At 35.6% G+C, this 15,556-nt stretch overlaps 1 protein-coding gene across 1 annotated transcript in view; it reads right to left on the bottom strand.

Annotated features, from left to right (window-relative positions):
- Dhpr (dihydropteridine reductase) overlaps positions 1 to 15,556 on the bottom strand; it is a 100,713-nt gene that overhangs the window by 29,104 nt on the left and 56,053 nt on the right. The window lies entirely within an intron of this gene.

Consider the following 15,556-nt stretch of genomic DNA (forward strand, 5'->3'; position numbering starts at 1 on the left):
TATATTCCAGGGGACTGATGGAAAAAAGTGTAAACAGCAGGAAATGTAAAAACATTAACTAATTAATTAATGTTAATTAATCAATGTTAATTAACTAACAAAAACACTCTTATAAGTTCCACCTGCCTCTCCACAGTGTATAAGGCATTAAATGCCCCCATCGTCTCCTGATGCACTTGCATCAGGAGACGATGTACTGCCTCAAAACAGAGATAGCTTCCATTGCTTCTTTACTAGCAGGGATGGTAGGTTCTTGATTGCAATCTTCTTTAACCACTTCCTCTTCACCAAGGTGGTTGGAAAGGATGTCTTCTACACTTAGTACCATTGATGTGATCACATCAACATAGTCTTGAAATGAGGAAGCCTCATCCATCACATACCAGTTGTTGGGCTCTGACATATCTTCTTCTTCTTCCTCCTGTAGTTGTTCCTCTTCTTCCACAAATGTAACTCCTGCCTTCTGGAAACAGTTGAATATGGTTTCAGTAGTAACATGCAACCATGCTTTGGCCACATAATGCATGGCATCAAGGATTGATATGGTGATTTGTTTTGGGTCCATACCATTATCATGCATAAACACAGCTTTTTCAACAAGCATTTTTCTATATTTCCATTTAAATGCATGGATGATGCCCAGATCTAATGGCTGAAGTTCACTTGTACAATTAGGGAGAAAGAACACTAATCTAATGTTTCTGCTGCAGATATTTAGGGGGTGCAGGACAATCATCTAGCAATAGTAGTATTTTGCAGTGATTTGTCCCCATTTTAGCATCCAGAGCATGCATGGTGGATGTAAGGATGGTGCCGGTCATCCATGCTGTGCTGTTGGCATCATACTTAGTAGGCAGATTTTTCACATTCTTAAAACACCTTGGTTTTTTAAATTTACCAATTACCAGTGGAGGTAATTTTTCTGATCCATCTGCCGAGTTTTCATCCATGACACTTCTCTCCTTTAAAACACGATGTTTTACTTGGCAGAATGTTATAAAAAAGCCCAGTTTCATCAACAAAGAAAATATTTTTCGGTTCGTAGTCCTGAATAATTGTCTTTAGTTCATGTTTCCACTGGTTTACAGTTTCCCCTGCAATACTATTACTTTCTCCACACACTTGATTATACACAATATTGTGACGAGTCTTGAAACGATCAATCCATCCATTTGATGCAGTAAAACCATTAATCCCCAACCTTGCAGCAAATTCAAGGGCTTTCGCTCTGAGTATAGTACCACTGACTAGAATACCCGATGCTCTCATAGAAACAAACCACTCCGCCACAAGTTTATCCAATTCATCATATGTCAATGTCCGGATATATTTTCGTTTTTTTGACAGAGCGCCAGATTGCTTTGCATTGAGTTTGATGCTTGACCTGTTTTTTACTGTTGTGTTCAAAGTGGACACGGAGAATCCAAGATTTTTTGCTAAATGCACACATGTTCCGGCATGCAATCTACAATCTACACGTCACAGAATTGCCATCTATTCTTCAACCGAAATACATTTTCTGTCTTTTTTCTTCATGTTACTAACATGGATAATTCACCACCGCAACTTGAAAGTAACTTTTACACGCTAAATTACGTAGCAGAAATTCTGCAATATCAATTCGTACTGTGATTGAAAAATCACGATATCGCTCATCACCGTGATGGCAGAAACGAAATTACATCCAAAAGCAACACCATCTGGGAACAGAAAGGCGCAGATTTCCACAGAAATCTATTTGAATGAGAGGAAATCTATTTGAAAATCAGTATTGCCATCCGAGAAAAAACGCAAATCACAGGAAATAACGTCCACACCAAGTTGTTAATGGCGGGAAAACAATATATCGAAAGAATAGGCCTTAAGACAGGACCAACAGAAAATGACATAAATGGCAGGAAAACTTAAATTGTGGGAATGTAAAAACGGGGTTTTACTGTGTGTGTGTGCGCGCGCGCCTGATAAAGTTAATCCTGACGAAACATGTTGCGTTTTCAAATAAATCTCAATTTGTTATAAACAAATAAATTACAATTTGTTATATATATATATATACACACACACACACACACACACACACACATACTAAAAGAGTAAATTATATTCATTTAACAAACTCTTGATAATAAGTTATACAACTTCTAGAATAAACTGTTCACAGGAGAATATAACAAAATTAATTTAGTAAACTAACATGTTACATTTAACATTTTGTAAGAAACTTATGCTGACATTTTAAAGGCATTGTAACGTGTGTGTGGATGGGTGTCTGTGTGTATATATATGACTACTACTATTAACTCGGAGGTTGGATATGTTCATTTTAATATAAACCGACTTAAAATCTGAGAATTATAACAAACTGAGATTTATTTGAAAACGCAACACGTTTCGTCAGGATTAACTTCATCAGGCATTAAGAACATAGAAAGCTATTAAAAGACACTGAAAAAAACATTGAGATACTCTAAAGCTATAATATTCGACTGTAAATTATAGTTATTATGAACTTGAGCTATAGTCCGTGTTAAAGTTCTATTGTTGTACACTTGTGCTTTGTGGAACCACGCGATCTCCAATATCTGACAGTAGAGCTGAAAGAGTCAGGCAAAAATTAACTGAGATTATTGTTCATATGAAGAGGGTCCAAGGTGATTTCTTTTGACTAGACAATGCGGTTGCAAATGTGTAGGTTTGAAGTTGTTGTCCAATTTACTTCATGTTGGCAGCTTTCGTTGTTCGTGTTTATTGAAAACAGGACATGGCCTGATATATATATATATATACACAGGTAAGAATATCACATATTTCGAGCTAAAGACTCATATACAGTAGTTCTAACGTGGCAAAGTTGCCTTATGCATATTTGCTGAATGAGCAGAAGATTTATTAAAAAATGACTACCAAAATCTTACTCAATTTGAGATATTGTTCCTTTATTACAATTATAAAGGACACATAAGTGTCAAGGCTAGATAAATGGGAGGAGACCTCCACATGACCTTTTGGGGAATGTGAAGAACTGACCAGAGATTCTGACCTGATATCCAATCCTCACTTTCTCGTGATACCTAAACAGAGGGCACTACCTGGATACTGAACGAACAAAGATGGGCTGGCAATTTGAGATTTAGCCAACCCAATTGTATTCTTATTGGCTTAAACCATAAATCAAAATAATGGTCAACATGAATTTCATGCTGGCTGGAGCATTGGCTGGTTAAACAAGCCCCCCCACCCCCAATATGTTGTTTTTGTCAGGGAACCAGGGCGAACAGCGAAAAGTTAGCAATTGGAACAAACCCAAACCCCAACTCAACATCAGCAGAGATCAAGATTAACGCCATCAACATAAGCATCAATGGAAAAAAAATGGAACTAGCAGAAGAATTGGATAAGTACAAAAACAAATGAGATCTTTCTAAGCAACAAATACAAGCTGTTATATTCAGGAAATAACAATCAGGGAAAAGAATGAGTGGCTATAATATTAAACACTAAATATGAGAATAATCTTGGATGGCAGGCAGGCCTGGTTGGTGGAGTGTGCAATATACACAAGTGCCGCAGAAGAAAAGGCACCTAAAAGATGTCAAAAAATATGAAATAAGAGTTTAAATGAACAACAAATGGTACAGAATGGTACATATAATTATGAATGTATGTCGTCTTCTGTTAGGGTCCCTTCAGATCTTCCCAGAATCGAACAAATAAATTCTGAAATTGTATCCTGGACCCGATTATATCACTGTAATTTTTGATTAAAATTTACGAAAATATACCTAAAATAGTTCTTTATTTTTTGATGTATCATAAATCAACTTATGATTAATTGTTGAGTTCCATGTAAAAAAAATTTGTATAAGCAGGACTAATCTGTAGGTAACATTATACTGTAAAGCGGTTTTCATTTGTTTTTCATTTCCTGTTCGTTTTATTCACACTTTATTCAAAAAAAACTTTTTTTCGAAGGCGCCAAACATTAATCGCACACGTAAGAAAAATACTAGGCGCCAGCACTGATGGCAGGCAATATCAAATAGTGATGTGGACTAATATCAGAATTGGAAACTGATCAATGAGACTTATTTGTCCTTATGGGCCCATGGAAGATTCTAATAAGGAAGTAGTGGAGGGATTTTTTGAGGCATTAGCGAAGGTAGCTGACACGGGAAAAAAAAAAAAAAAAAGTTGGTCCTGACTGGAGATCTAAACAGCAGAGTAGGAAATGATTACCATATAGGAATGTTTGGGGAAAATTTGGAGAAATGAGCAAAGCTAATAATAATAATGGTAAGTACCTGCTAGATTTCTACTGAGGAAAAGGATTAGTTATTACTAACACCATGTTCCAACATAATAGGTACAAATTCACATGGAGAGAAGATGCAAAGAATAAGAAAGTCTCATTGACTATGTTATTGTTAATAGTGATGTTTTCTCACTGGTGCAGGACACTTATAGTATATAGAGGATTTGAAATAGGAAGTGATCATTTAATGTTGAGCAGGATAAACTTGAACTTCATATTGAAAAAAAGGGTGTCTAAGAAAGTTCTGAAAGGAATCAAAGTTGAACAGCTATCAGAGGTGAACTGTAGACTCGAATACACAAACATTATTCAAGAAAAACTGCAAGTTTGAAAACAAGAACCAAACCTTGGAGATTTAGTGGCAAACCCTAAAGAAAACTGATTCAGCCAGAGAGGAATGTGCTGAGGTAATCTGCAAGGATAGAAAAATCACAATTCCATGGTGAACTCAAGAATTAAAGAAGAAGTCAAGGAAAAGAAGAAAGCATATCGAAATTTCCTGGCAAGTAAATCAGCTTGTACTTTTAGGGAATACGAAAAATGTAACAAAGCAAAGCATTATGTAAAATTAGCTAAACAAAAGTCATGGGGAGACTTTGGTAAGAATATAGAAAATAAATATCAGGAAGGTGGTAAAATATATTCAGGAGGTTATTAAAAAAAGGCTCAGAAATGGAAGAAAGAGTACTGTAAAAGAATTAGAGATAATAAAGGGGACACGAAGATATTCTTGATGTATGGAGCAATTTCTTTGAAGGATTGCTAAATGAAATGAGCAGTGACATCATGTGGTAGAAAGCACTCAACAGGAATGCCATCTGGAATTTATATTTGTACTTGAAGTAGAAAAGCTATCACAAACCTGAAATGTGGTAAGGCAGCTGGAGTAGATGATATTCGACCAGAAATGCTAAAATATGGAGGTATAAAAGTTTTACAGTGGCTATACTGAATAATTCAGAAGGCTTGATCAGAGGACTGAATTCCAGACAATTCAATTAGTACTCATAGCATCCATCTATAAAAAAGAAATAAAGCTGAAGGTGAGAATTACAAAGGAAGTTTTCTACTGAGTGTTTCTGGTAAGATGTATGCAAATATTCTTTAAAAGCAGCTAAGAAAAATTGTAGAGAAGAAGACTGAAAAAGAACAAGCTGGATTCAGGCCAAATAGAGGTTGTCAGGATCAGAATTTCACTTTAAGACAAATAGTTGAGAAATGATGAGAATATAACAAGGATTTATATTTAAGTTTTGTAGATCTCAAAAAGATATGCGACAAGGTGCTAAGAGGAAAGCTGTTCAAAACACTCCAATTTATGGTGTAAATGGGATATTATATCAAGCAATACGTAGTCTCTATTTGATTTATAAACCAGCAGTTAGAATTGAAGGAGGTACAGAAAATGGTTTGAGGTAAAATCAGGTGTGTGATAAGGGTGTACATTATCTCCATCATTATTCATCATCTATAAGTGTCACATTATGAAGGAAAGTGGTATTAAACCTGATATCAAGATTGGAGATGTTGATCTCAGCTCTTTACTTTATACAGATGACCCTGACCAAATTGAATAACTGCTGTAATAAATTTAGTAGGAAAATTGGCATTAAGTGAAAATAGGCAGAAACATTGAAAACACCAACTGCATCCTGAATGGAAAACATATAGAACAAGTAAAATATTTCAGCTATTTAGGTACAAATTTTAATGAGGATGGCAAATTAAATTTAGAAATAGCAGAATTAGCAAACTGGTATGGTGGGAAGTCAACTGAATAAATGTATATTGAATAAAAGAGAGAGAGAGAGAGATTAGTCAAAACACTAAACTAGCAGTATACAAGACAGCATGCAAACCAATTTTAACTTATGGATCTGAGAGTTGGGTTAGAAATAAAACTTGATCAAAGACTGGAAACCACAGATATGAGAGTCCAGAGAAAGATTATTACATCTCCTGAGAGTATATGTCAGAAATTTGATGATGGTGATGAGTTACTTGTGCTGCTTTAAAAAAGATCTTTTGGAATTAAATCATGATCTGTTTGATAACTGTTTTCTTTGATTTAATAAAATGGTTCAAATGATGTTAAGTCAGGTGTGCATCAAACGATGTTAAGTCAGTTGCCATGTTGAGCTAACCCGAATTTTTCATATTGTTCATTTCTGATTAATCTTTGGCATTCTTTCCTTCTCACAAGGATAGTTCTTGTTTGTCCAAAGCTCCAAGGATATGTAATGATATTGAATACACACTATAAAGGAGAGGTAGGGAGGGATCCTGTTGATCTTCAAATTCATCATGTGGACTGAAATTTTATCTAATGGTTTTAATACTGCTATTTTAGCAGCTGTTACTTGTTCCTTTTATGGTTGGAGGAAAAATTTTCTTTTCAAGCAGTTTATTAAATATTTTTTTTCTGATGTCATTTAGCTTAAATGTATTTAAGCAGAGAGCGTCATTTTTATGCCACTCCTGATATCAAAATTAGCTCAGCCCTGAGGCTAAAAATTTTGGAAATCCCTAATTTTAAGCTGATTCCACAATATATACTCTTTCTTTTAGTGTTGCATGGTGATCAGCATTCATTTTAGTAATTATGGACTTTAGAACCGTGTTATAAATACCTATTTTAATTTCCCAACTTTTCAATCTTCATATTAAGGTCATCATCTGAAGTATATACAAATATACAAGGAAAAGCTGAGTTACATTTCACACAGTAAGCTAAGGAAACAATGATTTGATCACTGGTTAACTGAAAGGAGACCTCCACATAGCCTTTAAAGGAATGTGAAGAACCGACCAGGGCTTCTGACCCAATGTCCAATCCTCACCTTCTTGTGGTGCACCCTGTTGGGTATCTACTTGGATACTGAACGAACGAGGATGGGCTAGCAATTTGGGATTTAGCCGACCAAATTGTATTCTTATTGGTTAAACCAAAATAAAAAAATGATGGTACGACATGACAAAATTTCATGCCGGCTGGGGCGTTGCCCGGTTAAACAAGGCCCCCGTTGTTTTCGCCAGGGAACCAGGGCGAACAGCGAAAAGTCAGCTACTGGAACAAATCTGAAAACGAACCCCAACTCAACATCACCAGAGTTAAAGATCAGTACTATCAACATAAGAAGCCTGAATGGCAAAGAAATGGAGCTAGCTGAGGAATTAGATAAATACCAGATCGACATAATAGGGGTGACTGAAACAAAAAAAACCAAAACTGGTGAGATCTTTCTGAGCAATAAATACAAAATGTTATATTCAGGAAATGACAAACAAGGAAAAGAAGGAGTAGCCATAGTATTCAACACAAAATACGAGGCTAATCTTCTTGATTGGCAGTCAGTCTCAAGTAGAGTAATGTGGGCAAATATGAGAATGGGGAACTGGACAATGAGACTTATTTGTGCCTATGGTCCCACAGAAGGTTCTACTAAGGTAGAAGTGAAGGAAAATTTTGATGCTTTAGAAAAAGCAACTGACACAATGAAAAAGGAAAAGTTGGTCCATGTTGGTGATCTGAATACCAGAGTAGGAAATAATTGTGAGACATACAAAAATATTTTGGGAAAATTTGGAGAAAAGAGCAAAGCTAATAATAATGGCAAATACCTGTTGGATTTCTGCTCAGGACATGGACTGGTTATTACTAACACCATGTTCCAACATAAAAATGTGCACAAATTCACATGGAGAGAAGAGGCAAGGAATAAGAAAAGTCTCATTGACTATGTTATTGTTGATAGTGATGTTTTCTCCCCGGTGCAGGACACCGGAGTGTACAGAGGATTTGAAATTGGAAGCGATCACTATTTAGTCTTGAGCAGGATAAAATTGAATTTCATATTGAAAAGAATAACATGTAAGAAAGTTTTAAAGCGAATAAAAGTTGAGCAGCTCTCAGATGTGAACTGTAGACTAAAATACACAAAGATTATTGAAGAAAAAATGAAAGAGTTTGAGAACAGGAATCAAACCTTGGAGATTCAGTGGCAAACTCTGAAGAAAAAATTGATTGATTCTGCCAGAGAGGCATGTGGTGAGGTTGTCTGCAAGGATAGAAAAATCAGAACTCCAATTGGACACAGGAAGTTAAAGAGGCAGTGAAGAAAAAGAAGAAAGCATATCAAAAGTTCCTGGCAAATAAGTCAGCTTGTGCTCTTAGAGAATACAGAGACAAATGTAAGAAAGCAAAATACTGTGTAAAACTAGCTAAACAAAAGTCATGGGAGGACTTTGGCAAGAATATAGAAAATAAATATCAAGAAGGTGGCAAAATATTCTGGAGGTTGTTGAAGACGCTTAGGAATGGAGGAAAGAGTGCTGTTAAAGGAGTTAGAGATGATAAAGGTGACATGAAAACGGGAGAAAAAGATATCCTTGAAGTATGGAGTAATTACTTTGAAAAACTGCTAAATGAAACAAGCAGTGATGACAGCACAGTGGTAAAAAACACTGACCAGGTATGCAGTCAGGAATACATATCCATACTTGAATTAGAAAAAGCCATCAAAGGCTTGAAATGTGGAAAGGCAGCAGGAGTAGATGATATTCGACCAGAAATGCTGAAGTATGATGGTATAAGAGTCTTACAGTGGCTGCACTGCATAGTTCAGAAAACCTGGACAGAGGTATGAATTCCCGATGATTGGAGTAGAGCTCTCATAGTACCCATACATAAAACGGGAAATAAAACTGAATGTGAGAATTACAGAGGTATTTCCCTACTAAGTGTTCCTGGCAAGATCTATGCAAGTATACTTGAGAAACGGTTGAGAAGAATTGTGGAAGAAAAGCTTGGTGAAGAACAAGCTGGATTCAATCCAAATAGAGGCTGTCAGGATCAGATCTTCACTTTACGACAAATAGTCAAGAAAGCATGGGAATATAACAGAGATCTGTATTTAAGTTTTGTCGATTTGGAAAAGGCATATGACAAGGCGCCAAGAGAGAAGCTATTCAATACGCTACAGTTATATGGTGTCAATGGGGCATTATATCAAGCAATATTTAGTCTTTATTTGAGTTGTAAGTCAGCAGTTAGAAATGAAGGAAGTACAGGAAGATGGTTTAATATCAAATCTGGTGTGAGACAAGAATGTACATTATCCCCTCTGTTATTCATTATCTATATGGATCATATTATGAAGGAAAGTGGTATTAAAAATGATATCAAAATTGGAGATGTTAATGTTAGCTCTTTGCTTTATGTGGATGATGTTATACTTCTAAATAAATCCGCTACAAGTCTGCAAGATTCTCTGACTAAATTGAATAGCTGTTGTAATAGATATGGTATGAAGGTCAGCAATAAAAAGACAAAGACAATGAAAATAGGCAGAATCATTGAAAATGTCAACTGTGTTGTGAATGGAGAACCTGTGAAACAAGTGAAACATTTCAGTTACTTAGGCACGATTTTTACCGAAGATGGTATATTAAATATAGAAATAGACAACAGAATCAGCAAAGCTGGTATGGTAGGAAGTCAATTGAATAAATTCATATGGAATAAGAGAGAAATTAGTAGGAACACTAAATTAGCTGCATACAAGACAGTGTTCAAACCAGTTTTAACTTATGGATCTGAGAGCTGGGTCAGAAGTAAAACATTTGACCAAAGACTAGAGACCGCAGATATGAGAGTCCTGAGAAAGATTATAGGCGTGAACAGATGGCATGAATGGCAATATCATATTAAAAACAAGGATATTAGGAAAGAACTTAACATTGTCAACATCCAGGAATGCATTAGCAGAGCTAATCTCAGGTGGTATGGTGACCTAAGCAGAATGGGCGAAGAAAGATTAGCAAAACAAGTGTTCTCTTCCAGGTTGGCAGGAAAACGACCCAGAGGAACACCAAGATATAGGTTGATTGACACGGTACAATGTGCCTTAGACGATAGAAATATAAGATCTGATAATGTTGGAGTCTTGACAAGTAACAGACTGATTTGGAGGAAAATTGTAGATAGGAAGTTAGTAATGATGTAATTTTTTTCATGTAGTACTATCATATCCTGTACACCCCTTGAGGGTACATGGCAGGAATTTGATGATCATGATGATTATTTTACTGGCATGACCTCTAGTGGGAACAAAAAAAAATACAGATAAAATTACAAATTAATTATTTAGAAACTACATCAAAGCTAAATTCTATTTAAGATAACATGAGAGAAACATTCTTTCTTATAGATAGTTTACTTACAGTAACAATGATGTCCTATTTTTAACATTACAATTGTTATGTTAGATTTAGGATTCTGGATTATCTACAGTCCTGTTTATAGTTAAATGGATAGAATATGTGCCTTCCGTATGCTTGGGATTTTTAGACCATCATTATTGTTCAGATTGGGGTGGTTGATAAGAATCTCGCAGGCTTCCTTAAATTTGCGTTTATACCATGTTTTGGTTTGATGTGAACAACTGGTGCTTTTCCAGTCAATTCTATGTTCAGGACATGATCAGAAAGGCCAGCTTCACCATAGTTATTATATTTAATGTGTCGTTTATGTTCCTTTTGTCTGATAGGAATTGTGCATCCTGTTTCCCCTATATATGGTAGATTACAGGTGCAATAAATACGGTACATTCCAGGGTGGGTCAGCGGAGGGAGTAGGTCTTTGGATGAGTAAGCTTTTTAATTTTGCAGGAGGTTTAAAGGTGGCTTTGAGGTTGTGTTTCTGTAGTATTCTGTTTATTTTATCTGATGTTCCTTTAATGTAAGGAATGGTTATAGTTTTATTGTAGTCTGGTTTATCTTTTTGTTTTTGGTTTTTTATTGAGGTCTTTTGTCATCTGTTTTTTTTATTGAGGTCTTACAGAGAATTTTGTTAATAGTGTTTTAGCTGTAACCATTTTTTAGAAAAGTATTGCTGATAACTTTAAATTCGTCTTTCAGAGCTTGTTCATTGGAGCAGATCTTTAAAGCCCTGTTTTTTTTAGAGTATTAATGACTCCTAGTTTTTGTGTTGGGTGGTGGTAGGAGTTTATGTGTATATATTGGCCAGTATGTGTCGGTATCAGAAACAAACAACACTTCATAAACATAATCAAAGACATTACATTAGAAAAAGATGATTTATTAGTCAGTTTTGATGTTTCTGCCCTCTTTATGAATGTCCTCAATGACACAATCCTTTTTTTACAGAACAAATTCCCTCCAGATATCACGGCACTCTTTGTGCATGTATTACATTCTGGTTATTTTGTATGGCAAAACGCTTTCTACCTACAAAAAGAAGGCACAGCCATGGGCACACCATTATTCCCCCTCCCTATTGATAGCTTTTATATGAAACATCTTGAGCAACATGCTCTAGATTCCTCTCCTTTAAAACCCAAAGTCTCACTTAGATACATTGACGATATTTTCGCGATCTGGCCCCATGGCCGCCGGACACTAGACACTTTCCTTAGCTACCTAAACAAACAACACAACCGCCTACAGTTCACAATTGAGATTGAAAAACAGAACACACTTCCATTTCTAGATACACTTGTCACAAGTCTTCCTTCTGGCAGTCTTTCCTTCACTGTGTACTGGAAACACAATATATACTGTTTAATGGACGTTTCATAGAAACATGTGGTAGACATAATATATTTTAAAAATGGTTAAACAAAATTACAATTTATTTACAACTCATATTTCAGTCACAAGAGCATCATTCATGGAGAGAACAAAAGAACTGGTTACAACATTTAAAACAAACACAGGAATGAGTTAAAGAACTTGAGTAATACTTTCAAGTGTCTTGGTTGCAAGAGGCAACAAAGTTTCAAGGAACCCAATCATGTCAGGTGTAGTTTTTTTAATTAAAAAAAATAATAATAATAAAAATAAATGATAAAATTATGAACACATAAAATAAAGATAAATTACCTGATATCTATCAGGTATCCTGTTCATGTCAACTTTGGTATTTTGGACAGACTGGCCATTCTGCTAAGATCAGAATCAAAGAACACCAAGATTACATAAGAGTTCTAGAATCCAAGGGTTCAAGCCTTGTTTCTCATGCCATTGACACTAGACAGTTCTCTGAATCAGACAAAGATGCCACACTATAACAGATTTAAATGATCATCTATTCCTTGGAACATGTGAAACACTACATCATCCTAATCTTAATCGAACAGACTACATGCCTATCTTCAAGTTTTGGGAAGTGATAGCCATAAATTGTTCATGATTTTTATTTTTAAAAAACTATACCTGACCTTAATAAACTATACTCTTGTCTTAATTTCTTGTACATTAATAATGTCTCCTGCTCATTCAGCTGGGACCAAAACATGACATTATGACTCATGCTTTTTAAACTCATTCCTGTGTTAATATTTTGAGTGTTGTAAACAGTTCTTTTGCCCTCTCCCTGAATGATGCTAATGCTACTGTGAGCAAATTGTATAGGAATTAAACATAAATTATGTAATATCCTTTACATGTGCTAAACTGTTTTTTAAAATATATCATCATATACTGTTTAATGTGGATATAAAAAGTGTTTTGAAATAGCCAGCAAGAGTTTGAAGGCTACAGGCATGATATATTTTTTAAGAGAGCAATCTCTTAACAGAATAACAAACAGAGAAAAAAAAAAAAAAATCATTATTACGTGACACCTCCAAGGAGTTCAAAGACTCATCGAGGGAGGGCATCTACTCTACAGCTCTTTGTCTCCACCACTCATCTACCAACAACAACAACGAACTGCAGCTATTAAATAGAAACAAACTACTCCTGCTTCTGTTAGGGTAAAGCAACTGTTTCATTTGCCTAAGGCACTTGGTTCATTAACAAGTTAGCAGATTACTGCTACATATGAACAAATACATAAAGCTTTCAAGATCTTCAGTAGCATTAATGTTACATGCTGTTAACGATCTTAAGTTGTACAAATTATGTAGATCGCACATGTGGTTTTTATACCATGCAACCAGTAGATCCATCTTCTTGTATGGTTCTCAAACCTGGACAATAAGCACAAAAAAAAACTACAGATCTAATTAACTCCTTTGGAACTACATGTCTCAGACTGATCCCTGAATACACTTGGATGGACCATGTCACTAACGCTGCTGTGCTAAATCTCGCAAACCAAGAACCACTTGCCAATATAGTCAAAAAATTACAACTCAGATGGCTTGGACATCAACTTAGACATCCTGAAGTCTCACCCTTTTTGGAATCCCTCATCTTGTACAGACCAGAAGATGGCAATCGCAGTAGAGTAAGACCATGCAAACAATTTTGGCAATACATATGTGAAATCATCAGTAGGCTGAACTGTAAAACTCTGACATCTACCAGAATTTGCAATTTTTAACATAAATCTCTTTTCCCTTTTCACATTGTATCATATTGTGAATAAACTATGATGATGATATGGTTTTTATAGATCTAACAGCAGAAACACAATGGAAAATTCAATCTGTAAAAACAGATGGTCTATAAATCTGACAATTTATAGGTTAAAAGTATGGGCAACTAATTATAGAAAAAAGTGATTTATTATTCAAATAATTCTCATGAAAATAAATAAATTTATAGCATCCTGATTGTGACTGCTACAAATTCTCACAAATTGCTATAAATTAGCCAAATACTTTATTTTTAATTTAAACTTAAATATGTATACAAGATATTCTAAATTGAGAACACAGTCCATTTTAAATCTACTATTCAATATACTAAAGAACTCAATGACACAAATCTAAGTATGTGATGTTACCTATTTTTACCAGTGGAAGAGTTTGACGATACTTTAAAATGAATTACCAAATTTTCTTCCCCCCCCCCATCAAAGCAGAGTATTTTAGATGGAATAACTTGCTCTACAAGCAAAAAGCAGAGGCGTGACAATAGGCTATCCTCTATTCCCTTTATTGTAAAGCTGTATCTCTTATAGCCTTGCCAATCCTACAATTTAACTTAAATACATTTATGACATCTTTGCCATTGGCCATAGAGTCTTATTGTCCTAAAACAAATCTTTTTATACACTAATCAGTATACAGTAAAACAGGACTGATGTCTTGGCTTTATTCTTCTCTTCCAACTACTAATAAATGACTACAGAAAATTACCTCCTTCCTTCCCTTGAACATTGCATCTCATACTTCCTGTTACCCGTCTGCCAGAAAGGCATCAGAAGAATCTTGAATAACTTGGATACTACAAAGATGGAATTTCATCCATTATGCTAACACCTGTTCTCAGCTGGCATCCACCCTTCAGCATGGAAGAAAGCTCATATACAACCTGTTCCCAAAAAAAGGAGATATGTTTATCATCAACCTATCGACTTATCTTCTTCAATACCTTGAGAACCACTATTAATTAGTGACCACCAGTATGGATTCTGCCACTCTACATCCACAAGAGATTTCCTTTGCCTATATAAGGCACCTTTGGACCCATTCCATGGAAAGTTTTGGAGAAACGTGTGCCAATGCTCTTGACATCTCCAAGGCTTTTGATAGGATCTGACACTGCAGGCTTCTCAACAAGTCACCATCATTTGGATTACATCAGTCATTATGTAAATGGCTTGCCAGTTTTCTCTCAGATCAATCCATATGTGTAATGGTGGATGGTGGTTTCCTCAGACTTTCCAGTCAATGCTGGTGTACTTTAAGGCTCTCATTTCACCTACCCTCTTCCTGATTTGTATAAATGACCTGCTCTCATTGACTGCAAACCCAATTCATAGTTTTGCTGATGATGGCACACACTCTGCTCTTCCTACTCACATGACAAGCCTTGCAATGCTCAAATATCTCAAGCTTTAAGATTATCTGTAATAAGTGCCCTGAACACTGATCTCCACAGTATCCTTGACTGGGGTGAAAGCAACCTAGTCAACTTCGACACTTCCAAAACTCAGTTTTGCTTGTTTTACCATTAAAAAACCCTCATATCTCTACTTACTTTTGATAATGCTCAGCTGAACAGTCAAGATCAAATCTCTCTTCTTGGACTGACTCACTTCAAACCTTTCCTAGCATAATCATATTACTTCTATAGCATCATCGGCTTCTAAAAAAACTTGGCATCCTTTTCCAATCGAGATGGAACCACTCTGCCAAATAGCTACTTATTCTGTATAAATCCCAAATCAGATGAACATTGAAATAGTCCTCAGATGCATGGGGCTGATGCACCTATTCTTGCTGCCATTCAAAACACCTCTCCTCTGACCATACCCAACCTCATGTCCTC

This window comes from Typopeltis vanoorti, chromosome 5, assembly GCF_054136105.1.
Source record: "Typopeltis vanoorti isolate ZY-2024b chromosome 5, IOZ_Tvanoo_1.0, whole genome shotgun sequence".
Taxonomy (NCBI): Eukaryota; Metazoa; Arthropoda; class Arachnida; order Uropygi; family Thelyphonidae; genus Typopeltis; species Typopeltis vanoorti.